Source organism: Manis pentadactyla, chromosome 10 (assembly GCF_030020395.1).
Source record: "Manis pentadactyla isolate mManPen7 chromosome 10, mManPen7.hap1, whole genome shotgun sequence".
NCBI classification, from domain to species: Eukaryota; Metazoa; Chordata; class Mammalia; order Pholidota; family Manidae; genus Manis; species Manis pentadactyla.
The window spans coordinates 44,193,400-44,203,625 of NC_080028.1; the positions used below are offsets into that span (position 1 = coordinate 44,193,400).

At 33.7% G+C, this 10,226-nt stretch overlaps 1 pseudogene; it reads right to left on the reverse strand.

Moving 5' to 3' along the window:
• Positions 1 to 1,199: 1,199 nt before the first annotated feature.
• On the reverse strand, positions 1,200 to 2,414 carry LOC118909981 (olfactory receptor 6C2-like; annotated as a pseudogene).
• Between the last annotated feature and the right edge of the window lie 7,812 nt (positions 2,415 to 10,226).

Here is a 10,226-nt window from a genome sequence, read left to right on the forward strand (position 1 = left end):
TATGGGTTTTAAAAATTTTATAATGAGCAGTAATTGCTTTATTTTTGTTTCTATTATTTTATAAAATAATTGGATACATTAATGATTGCATACTTTTTTTACTTCTTCTGTGTATAACTTTTTTATATTTTATATGCATTGGTATGAAGTATCTCTATCTCATCTCATTCCATATGTATTTTCTAACTTCCAGAGATTTATATTTGGATTCATTATTTAATTCTTTATTTGTAGCATTATTATTTTTATACAGTTTGGAGTATAAAGCCCCATTTTCAATAGACAGTAGTACATAATAATGTTTCCCACTTTCTCATCCACAGTTCATAACTCAAGAAAAACAGAAAACTCTTTTAGAGGAAATTGTTTTTTCATTAGAGTGGGCAGTTATTTTCCCCTAAATCACACTTTTAAAGTCTTGAATTTATTTTATCCTATTAGTTTTATGTGCTTTCACCACGTGGATCCTGACACTTCATCTCCCACCTCCACATGGACATTCAGCTCAAGTCCCTGTAACCCATAAGTCGACAACTTGCTCCTCTCCATCCTTTGTTTCTTGGGAATCCACAGATGATAGATGGGGTAATTTATCCTCATTTCTAATTATTCTGTATCTGCTACCTTACAATTGCCTACATTTTAACCTTTACTCTTACCTGTACATTCAAAAGAATATTTGTGACATTTTATCTAGCATAGTTTTTTCGTGCGTTTAGAGTATTAGAGGTACCACTATCTTCTCTCTCAATGGTTCCTTGTCTTATTCCCTCATGCCTTCATTCATTCCATTCAGTATTTTATCATAAAATTTCAATTCCTATTTGAATATTTGTAGTATTTTATGGACATTTGAGTAATCATTTATTTATTTCAATAATAAGTTACCAGTGTCATGAGAGACTAATGTTTTTTATTATGTTATAAAATTAAGTTACATGGGGTCACATATATGTAAAATGAATTTATGACAAGTATGCTTCCATTTTCTTTACTGAGACAAATGTCCTACAAGAGGTGGATTAAAAAGCAAAGGGAAGAAATGAGTTAAATAAGGTATAGTGTAAGTAAATCTAAAGAGGAACTGAGGAGTATAACAATTGAAATATAGATTATTAAAACACAAATGTAATAAGCTTCAATAGAAAGGTTTGAAAGACACTCACCTTTTATTTTAACTCTTTTTATTCAGTGCTGTTTTATTTTTTTAAGAATGACACAATTCTTTTGACTGAGTCCTTGAAGGCTTTCTTCACTTGCTTATTTCTCAGTGTATAAATAAATGGATTTAGGGTAGGTGAAATGGAAGAAATGAGCAGTGAAACCACTTTATTAATAGTCACTTCTTCTTTGGATGCAGGATTCATGTAAATGAACATGCAGGTGCCATAAGTGATGGAAACCACAATCATGTGGGAAGAACAGGTGGAAAAGGCCTTTTTTCTTTGCTGGGCAGAAGGAAGTCCTAAAATTGTCTTGGTAATATAAGCATAGGACAGAACTATACATATAAGGGTCACAATAAGGGTCAGCAAAGCACAAATTAAAACAGTTTGTTCCATGAACCATGTGTCTGAACATGATATCTTCATCAGGGGAGAGGCATCACAGAGAAAATGATCAACAACGTTTGAGTCACAGAATTTCAGATTTAGCCCCAGACTCAGTGGGGAGGTTATGACTAACAATCCAGCCAGCCAACAGCAAGAAACAAGTCTCTTGCAGACCCTGCTGCTCATGATGGTCACATAATGCAATGGTTTGCAAATGGCCACATAGCGGTCATAGGACATAGCAGCCAGCAGAAAAAATTCTGTTACTGCGAAGAGGTCAGTAAAAAACACTTGAACGACACAAGCCTTATAGGCAATGACCTTGTCACCTGTTGCTATGTTATACAAGTACCTGGGAATGCAAGCAGTTGTGAATGAGATCTCTAAGAAGGAGAAATTTTGCAAAAATAGTACATGGCTGTTTTAAGGTGGGGATCCACGAAGGTGAGTGTGAGGATGATCAGGTTTCCAGTTACACTCAGTGTGTAGGTGAGAAATAGAAAGACAAAAATCAGGACCTGCAGGTCAGGGTCATCTGTCAGTCCCAGCAGAATGAATGTTGTTACTGTATAGTTTTTCATCACTAGTGACTTCTGTCCAATCTGCATGCCCAACAAATCAGAGAGATCATTACATAAGTTATATTGTCTGTGTAAAATTTGATTGTATCAGTATTATCTTCACTATATTTTCACATTATATTTTAAATCATACTATGGATGTAACTAAGTTTATCTGCTACTTTGGTGTGCTTTTATGGGTAGCAAAAAATATCATTTGACTCCTCCAAATTCGTCCCTATTCAGAGCTAAATTTAAAAATCACCATATTGTTATACTTTTGGTTAACAGTTCAGTCTTAGTGAAAATGATAATACATGATATGTAAGTAGACCTATTCTAGAGTCTTGATCAGAACTTGTTGCTTCTATTCCAGCTCTGTAATAAGCTTCTTCCTTCTTTCCATCTTTTTTCTATCTTTCTTCCATTTTTCCTCTCTTTCAGGTAAGTGTGTTTTTTCTTATGAGCAATGCTAAATGTTCATGGACCACATGGATGCTTCCTTCATCTTCCTTCTACATTTCTCTATTCGTGTACAAGCTGTAATGCAGAATATACTGTTTTAAACACATTTTTTGCATCTATGTTTATGACAAATTCATTACAAATTTGTCAAGTTTTTGTTACTTTGTCAAATTCACTTAAAAATTACCCATATGGTATTTTTATATTATCTTGTTGCCTGTTTCAATTCCTTGGACCTATTATTTCCTGTTTCCTTTTGACTATACACATTCTCACTGTTTTTTGCACAATTCCTATAATTTTATATTACGTCTGTCACTTAATGAACACTAAATTTCTTTTTCTAGTAAGGAGTAATTTCTGGCATATTGAATTGACTACGAAACATATCTACTTATATATTGAAACACCTACCATACATGTCTGCTTGTATGAATCACATGCATGACCATCTCAATGTTCCTAAAACAGAAGTCATGGTTTTCCCATATTAGGTCACCTTCCCTCTTATTCTGTGTGCTTACCAGGCTCCATTTGTCGAACACGTATTCTGTGGCAGGTATCACAGTGGATACTTCTCTTGTGTACTTTATCCCATATTCCCCAAACATCACTGGTTTTAGGTGAAACATCACTTCCCCTGGGAAGGTTTCTGTGATTCTGATTACTATCTTAGCCTACACAACCAGTCCTGGGCTCCAATAACAAATAAAGCTAGCCACTAGATCATTTTTAGCCAGAGAATATATTTTTGGGGATTATGTCTCTCTCACTGTGAAAGTAATGACAATACAGTCCCATGTATATTGTCAATATCTAAAGAATACTTCCTGAATAATTTTACACATCCTGAATTTACCAAGCATGCACAAAGATCCTTTCTTCATATTTGAACTTAAATTCATATTGCTCTGACACTGAATATATTTATTGAATTGTCTTATCTATGACTCCTTTTCTAGAAAATAATGCATTTCTTTGCTGTTTTTAAAAAAAGAGCTATTTTTATTAAGTCTCATTGTGAAGTGATCTTTCCAATTGTGACAAGAATTGTAATTGCTTTCTGTTCCTTGGTTTTTCTAAAAAGTAATTGTATTTTTATTGACTGTATTTCCATCTTCACTGTTATCCATTAATACAATGTTAAATGGATTTTTGGGTTTATGTAAAAAACTGCTCCACAGTAACTTTCTCAGACATCAAGAATTAGTTTCTATAGTGGGGGTTTCAATGTTTTAATTTTCAAATAGTATTTCACTGCTTGTAATCCCCTATCAGTAAGTAAAAAAAAAAATCCCTTTGAAACCACAATTTATTTGTAAATAGTTTGCTTTTACTGCTTTTTTTTCCTGTACTTTATGCATACTGAAGTAGGAAGAGCATCACATCTCCTAGTTTGCCCAGTTCATACTGTTAAACCCACAGGGTGTCAGTCCTCAATCTGGGGAAGCAGTGCTGACCTTGGCGCACGGCTTGCCTGAAAACTATAACCTTCCAGGGAATGTTGGGACATATTAAACATATGTATTAGAATAAATTGAGAAGTAGTGAATAAACTCAGAAGTATTGGAGAAGACTGTTGCAGTCCACCTACTCTTCTGTCATCCTTTCTCCTCTCTCAAGTTGCATATGCATCACTACATAATCTTACTCAAGTCAACAGCTATGGGCATAGGCATTGCTCAAAGCTCAAAAATTTTTTTTTTACAATATATTACACAGTACTATACGGTGCAATTCAATAAATTAATTGACAATGACATATAAAAACTGATTTCTGTTTATCTTACAATGAATATTTGAAAGAAGGCAGAGATTTCTAATGAATGATGTTATACAGCCTGTCTTTTGCACTGATCGAGAAATAGACCCACATGTGCATACACGCACAAATATGCTCACACACATGCAATGGGTGCTTGTCTTTTACAACTGGAGGTTGATGATGTAACTGACATAGTTTCTGGGTATTCCTTATATTAGGATTCATAATGATATACCCATCTATTTACTCTTATGACATCTCATTTACATTTTAGAGGCTTTACAGAATATCTGGTTTATAACATATATCTCATTTATCTGATTATGATGTAGGTAGGTGAAATCTTTTTCTCTCAGAGAAAAATGTAGCTAAAATTTCACAGAGGGAAATATTATAAATGTTGCAAAACTTTTTATACTTTTCTCTCAGTCAATGGTAACTTCAGCAAGTTGTTTAAATATAGTAATTCTTAAAGGAACTTAGCTAAAAATAGTAAATTTGATAAATTTTCATGTGAACTTCTTTTCACTTTTGCTTATACACTCATGTTCTCACTTACAGGTTCTCTAAACCAAAAAAAGCTCTCTGAGACCAAAAAAATGTCCCCAACAAATTAGATTGATTTCTTGATAAAGTCAAAGAATATTTTCTTAAAAGACAGAAACATGATCCTAATGGCAGTGGAATGCAGAAATCCTCTTCTCTTTGAAAGAACTGGCATTTCAGTATCTCTGTGTAGGAACAAAGGTTTGAGGAATCCAAATTTCGACTTTGTTTTTGTAGTTTGCCCCAGCTGCAGATTAATGAATAAACAAGAGTTCCTTGGTGATTTACACTCAAAGTCATCAATGAATCTTTGCAGTAATTTTATTTGGAAAAAGCAAAATAAATAACAAAGACTGTTCTGGGCCAAGGACCTCAGAGAAAAGAAGAGAACTAACAGGTTATTTCATTTTCTTATTTTTCTAAACGCTTTATTGAAAGAAAATCAACATACAAAGGTTACAAATAGTGTATGATTTGGTAGGTTTTGACGTATGTACACTCATCTGAAAACATTAACACCATCAGAGGAGTGAACGTGTCCATCACTCCCAAAGGGTCCTTGCTCATCCTCGTTCATCCCCGTGGTCCCCTGTGATCTCACGCTCTGCACTACTCCGTTTCTCAGGCAAACCCTGATATGCTTTCTGCCACTAGAGATTACTTTGCTTTCTTGTAGAAGTTTAAATAATACAGTAAAGCAGGGATTTTTTTGGGGTGTGTGTGTCTGGCCTTCTATCAGTAAATGTGGATTTAAATTTTATTCTTGTTTTCCTGTGTGTCAATAGTTCGTTCCTTTTTTCTTCTGAGTAGTATGCCGATGTTAGTGGACCTATGAGGTCTTCCAGTTTGTGACTATGACAAATAAAGCTTCTATGAAAAGTTATGTATCAGATTTGTATACAAATATTCTGTCATTTCTCTTGGGTAAATATTTGGGATCAAATGAAACGGTTAGTTGATAAGTGAGGTGTATCTCTGACTTTTAAAGAACCTGTCAAACTATTTTCCAAAGGGCCCTTAGCATTTCACGTTCCCATTATGAGTGTAGGAGATTTCCAGTTGTTACACAAAAATGCCAAACCTTCACATGATCAGTCTTTAATTTTAGCATTCTAGAAGGTATGTCATGGCATGTCATTCTTGTTTTGATTTACAATTTCCTAATGACATACGATGCTGGGAATCTTTTCATATGTTCCCTTGACATTTGCATATCTTCCTTTAGTGTGGAATTTGGCAGATCTCTTGCCCATCTTTTAAATTGAGTTTTCCTATTGTTGAGTAGGAAGAGTTCTTTTTCTGGACAAGGTCCTTTACCAGACATATGATTTTAAGATGTTTTCTCTAGCAGTGTGGGTTTTCCTGTTTCTGAATGGTGTCCTTTGGGCAAAAGACATAATTAACTTGGATGAAGTCACCTTTAACTTTGTGCTTTGGAACCATATCTAAGGAACCATTATTGAACCCAGTGAGCAAAGATTTTTATTTTCTTCTAAGAGTTTTAGCTTTTACATTTAGTTCTCTAATTAATTTGAGTAAATGTGTTTATGGCATGAGAAAGATGCCTAAATTCACTCTTTTGCATATGGATAGGCAGTTGTCTAGCACTGTTTGTTGAAAATGGTATTCTTTTCCTGGTGAATTGTCTTGGCACCCTTCTTATCAACCCATATAGTGGGTTGAATAGTCCCTAAAAATGACTGAGGACTAACCCACAGATCTTGTAATTATGACCTTGTTTAGAAAAGTGTCTTTGCAGATGTAATTGAGCTAAAAGTTTTGAGGAGGCCCTAAATCTGGTCACTGGTGTCCTTATAGAAAGGAAAGAATACACAAAGAGACACAGGGAAGAAATTCATATGAAATGGAGACAGAGATTAGAGTCATGATGCCATGAACCAAGCAATTTCAGGGGCCACTAGAAACTTAAAGAGGTGTGGAAGGATTCTCACCTTTTCTTTCTTTGTTTTTGGGACAGTCTTTGTGTGGGGAGGCTTTCTGGTTATTAGACAGTGTTTTGGAAAAACTAAATTTGGTGAGAAGAAACACTATTGGCAGAGAAAATAATGAACAGGGTTACTGAAAGGTTTAGGAAAGCACAGAAGAAAGATCTGATGGAAAGATTATCTGCATGATGTTCCTGGGGGACATTTAAGATATTTGTGGTGACTATATTACTTATACTACTAAGAGAACAATCATTCCTGGTTTGTTCCTAAATCCATGATTGTGTCTTTAGCTTTATATAATTTTGTATTATTGCAGGAGAGACAGAGAAGGGTCAGGAACCACCAGGGAACAGGCCACCAAACATTCTTTAGTACAAATTAAGTGATGGGAAAAGGAAAAATGTTTGCCAAACACTTGATCTTTGAGTCACTTTTCTTTGCACTAAGGGCCTTTCAAAACTTAAAGTGATCTGAATAACCACTTTAAATGTTACTGATCTAATATATCAATTAAAAGACAGTGATTATAAGAGTGAATTAAAAACAAGACTCCCAAAAGAAACTTCAAAATTTCTTCTGTTCCATTCTTCTTTTCCTCCATGTGTTCCTAATAGATTATCTACAAGAAAGCAACTTTGAATACAGACTCAGAATAAAAGGAAAGAGATCAACATTTATCATTCTAACACTAATTTTAAAAAAAGGTAGAATCCTTATTTTAATTTCTGCCCTAATTATTATGATTTCCTTACATTTCCTTCCTTTGGTTTTGGTTTACTCTTCTTTTAGAGGTTTCCTAAAGTGCAAGGCTCTTTTACAGATTTGAGCTCTTGCTTTTTAAAAAAATAGGTGTGTTTATTATGTTTACACATTTCTCTCTATGCACTGCTTGAGTTGCTTCCTGTAAGTTTTGATATTTTTTGCTTTTGCTTTCATTCATCTCAGAGTATTTTCTCATTCCTCATGTGATTTATTCTTTAATACACTGGCTGTTTAGGAATGTCTTGTTTATTTTTCATATAGTTGTAAATTTCCCAAATTTTCATCTTATTTATTTAAATTGTATTATATTGTGCTTGGAGGACATAATTTGTGTGATTTAAATCCTTTTCAATGTAGTGATGCTTCTCTTATGGCTTAGTATGTAATGTGTCCTAGGAAGTTTCCATGTGTATTTGAGAAGAATGTGAATCTTTCTGTTTGGTGGAGTGTTCTATAGATGTGTATTAGGTCTCATTGGTTTATATTGGTGCTCATATCTACACTTGATAATCATCTGCCTAGTTCTTCTGTTTATTATTGAAAGTGAGTATTAAAGCTCCCCACAAATATTTTTTTAATATTTTTTCTTTTATTTTTTTCAGTTTTTACTTCATGTCTTTCGGGCTCTTTTGGTAGTTGAATATATATTTATAATTATTATCCTTTCTGAGTTTTATCATTATAAAATGCTTTTTCTTGCTTCTTGTAACAATTTTTGTCATTTGGTGTTTTTTATCTGAAATTAATATGGGCACTTCAGCATCATTTGGTTGGTATCTATTTGTGAATCTTTTCCTTAAAACCTACTTTGGTTTTGAATCTAAAGTATGTGTCTTGTAGATAGTATAGAGTTAGATAATTTTGAAAATGTATTCTGTGATTCTATACCTTTTCATTGAAGAGTTTATTCCATTCATATTAAATGTATTACTGGTAAGGTAGGATTTAGATCTACCATTTTGCTATTATGTTTGTATGTGTCTAACATCTTTTTTGTTCCTTTGTTCCTACTTTACATCCTCTATACATTAAATCAATATTTTTCTGTGATTTCATTTAAATTCTCTTGTTTCCTTAACTATAAATTTTAGTTATTTTCTCAGGTATGCTGGGAATTACAATGAACATCTTAACTTTTAACAAGCTAGTTCCGAATAGCCAAATTAATTTCAGTAGTATGCAAAACTGTTCAAATGCTACAGTGTTCCATTTGCCTGTCTTGGTAGTATTATTGTCATAAAAATTACATCTTTATGCATTCTAAGCTCAGCCACACAATTTTATTATAGCTTTATGCAATTACCTTAAATCAGATGGCAAAAAAAGTGTTACAAAAAGAAACATAATTTATATTGTCCTTTATATATTACGTATTTACTATTATAGGTGCTCTTAATTTGTGTGGATTGAAGTTATTGTAAGTGTTCTTTCTCTTCATCCTGAAGGTCTCTCTTCAGTGTTTCTTATGGCACAGTTCTATTAGCTATAAATTTTCTAGTATTCTTTTGAAATCTGGGAACATTCTTTAAGGGTAGGTTTGTTGGTAACATAACAATTACAGTAATTAAGTATATACTCTTTACAGTAATTAAGAGTATAATTATAATACCATGTCTTTTTCCAACTTGGGGAATCTTTCAGTATTTCTACAAATACTCTTTCAAATTCACACTCACTCTCCTCTCTTGGGAATCTGATTATGGGATATTAATTGTCATTGTCCAAATGGTCTCTGAAATTCTCCTCATTTACTTCTCTATTTTGTTTCTGGTTTTCACACTGAGTAACTGTATACTTGAACTCACCGATTCTTTCCCATGTGATCATCTATTCTACTACTAAACCCATCCAACAAGTTTTTTAAAACTTGGTTATTTATTTGCAATACTACAATCAAACTTGATTTTAAAAAATAATCTCTATTTCCTTGCAGAGAGATTATGTGTCTATGTTTGTTTCCAGAGAATTTGTTATTTCTTATTGAGGCATTTTTATCACAGCTCTTAAAAATCCTTGTCACATAAATCCACATTTTTATGGAATCATCTTTTTGTTATATTTGTTGCCTCTTCACATGTGTGTTGTGATTTCCTTGTTATCCCTATCACAAGTGTTTTTTTTTAAATTATATCCTGGACACAATGGATATTGTATTATGAGACTAGATCCATTTTAATTTTCTTTTTTAAATAGGCGCTTCATTGAGGTTTAGCATGAGGACTGGGTGGATGTTCATGGTCAGCTTCCAGCCCTGCCAACACCAACCTGGTAAAACTGTGCACTGAAATCATATTGCTTCAATGCAGATGTCTGGAGTGGAATATCAGGTCCCATCTCAGCTTCACTGACACCTCTGCAGCAAAAGATGGGGAGTGACTCACATAGCTTCATTGCCTCTGATCATAGAGTCTTATGATCACCTCCCAGCTGGGCCTCACTGTCACCAGGGAAGGGAATGATGAGGGATAGTTTATTCCACTTTGTTGCTATAGGAAGTGGGGAAATCAGTTTCTGGTGGAACTGGTTAATTTGTTAACTATAAGGGGAAGCAGAGAGTGTCACTTGACAACTTCCCAGTTCATCTTTCTGTCTCTTTGACTAGGTGGCAGGTTGATATATTAGTTAA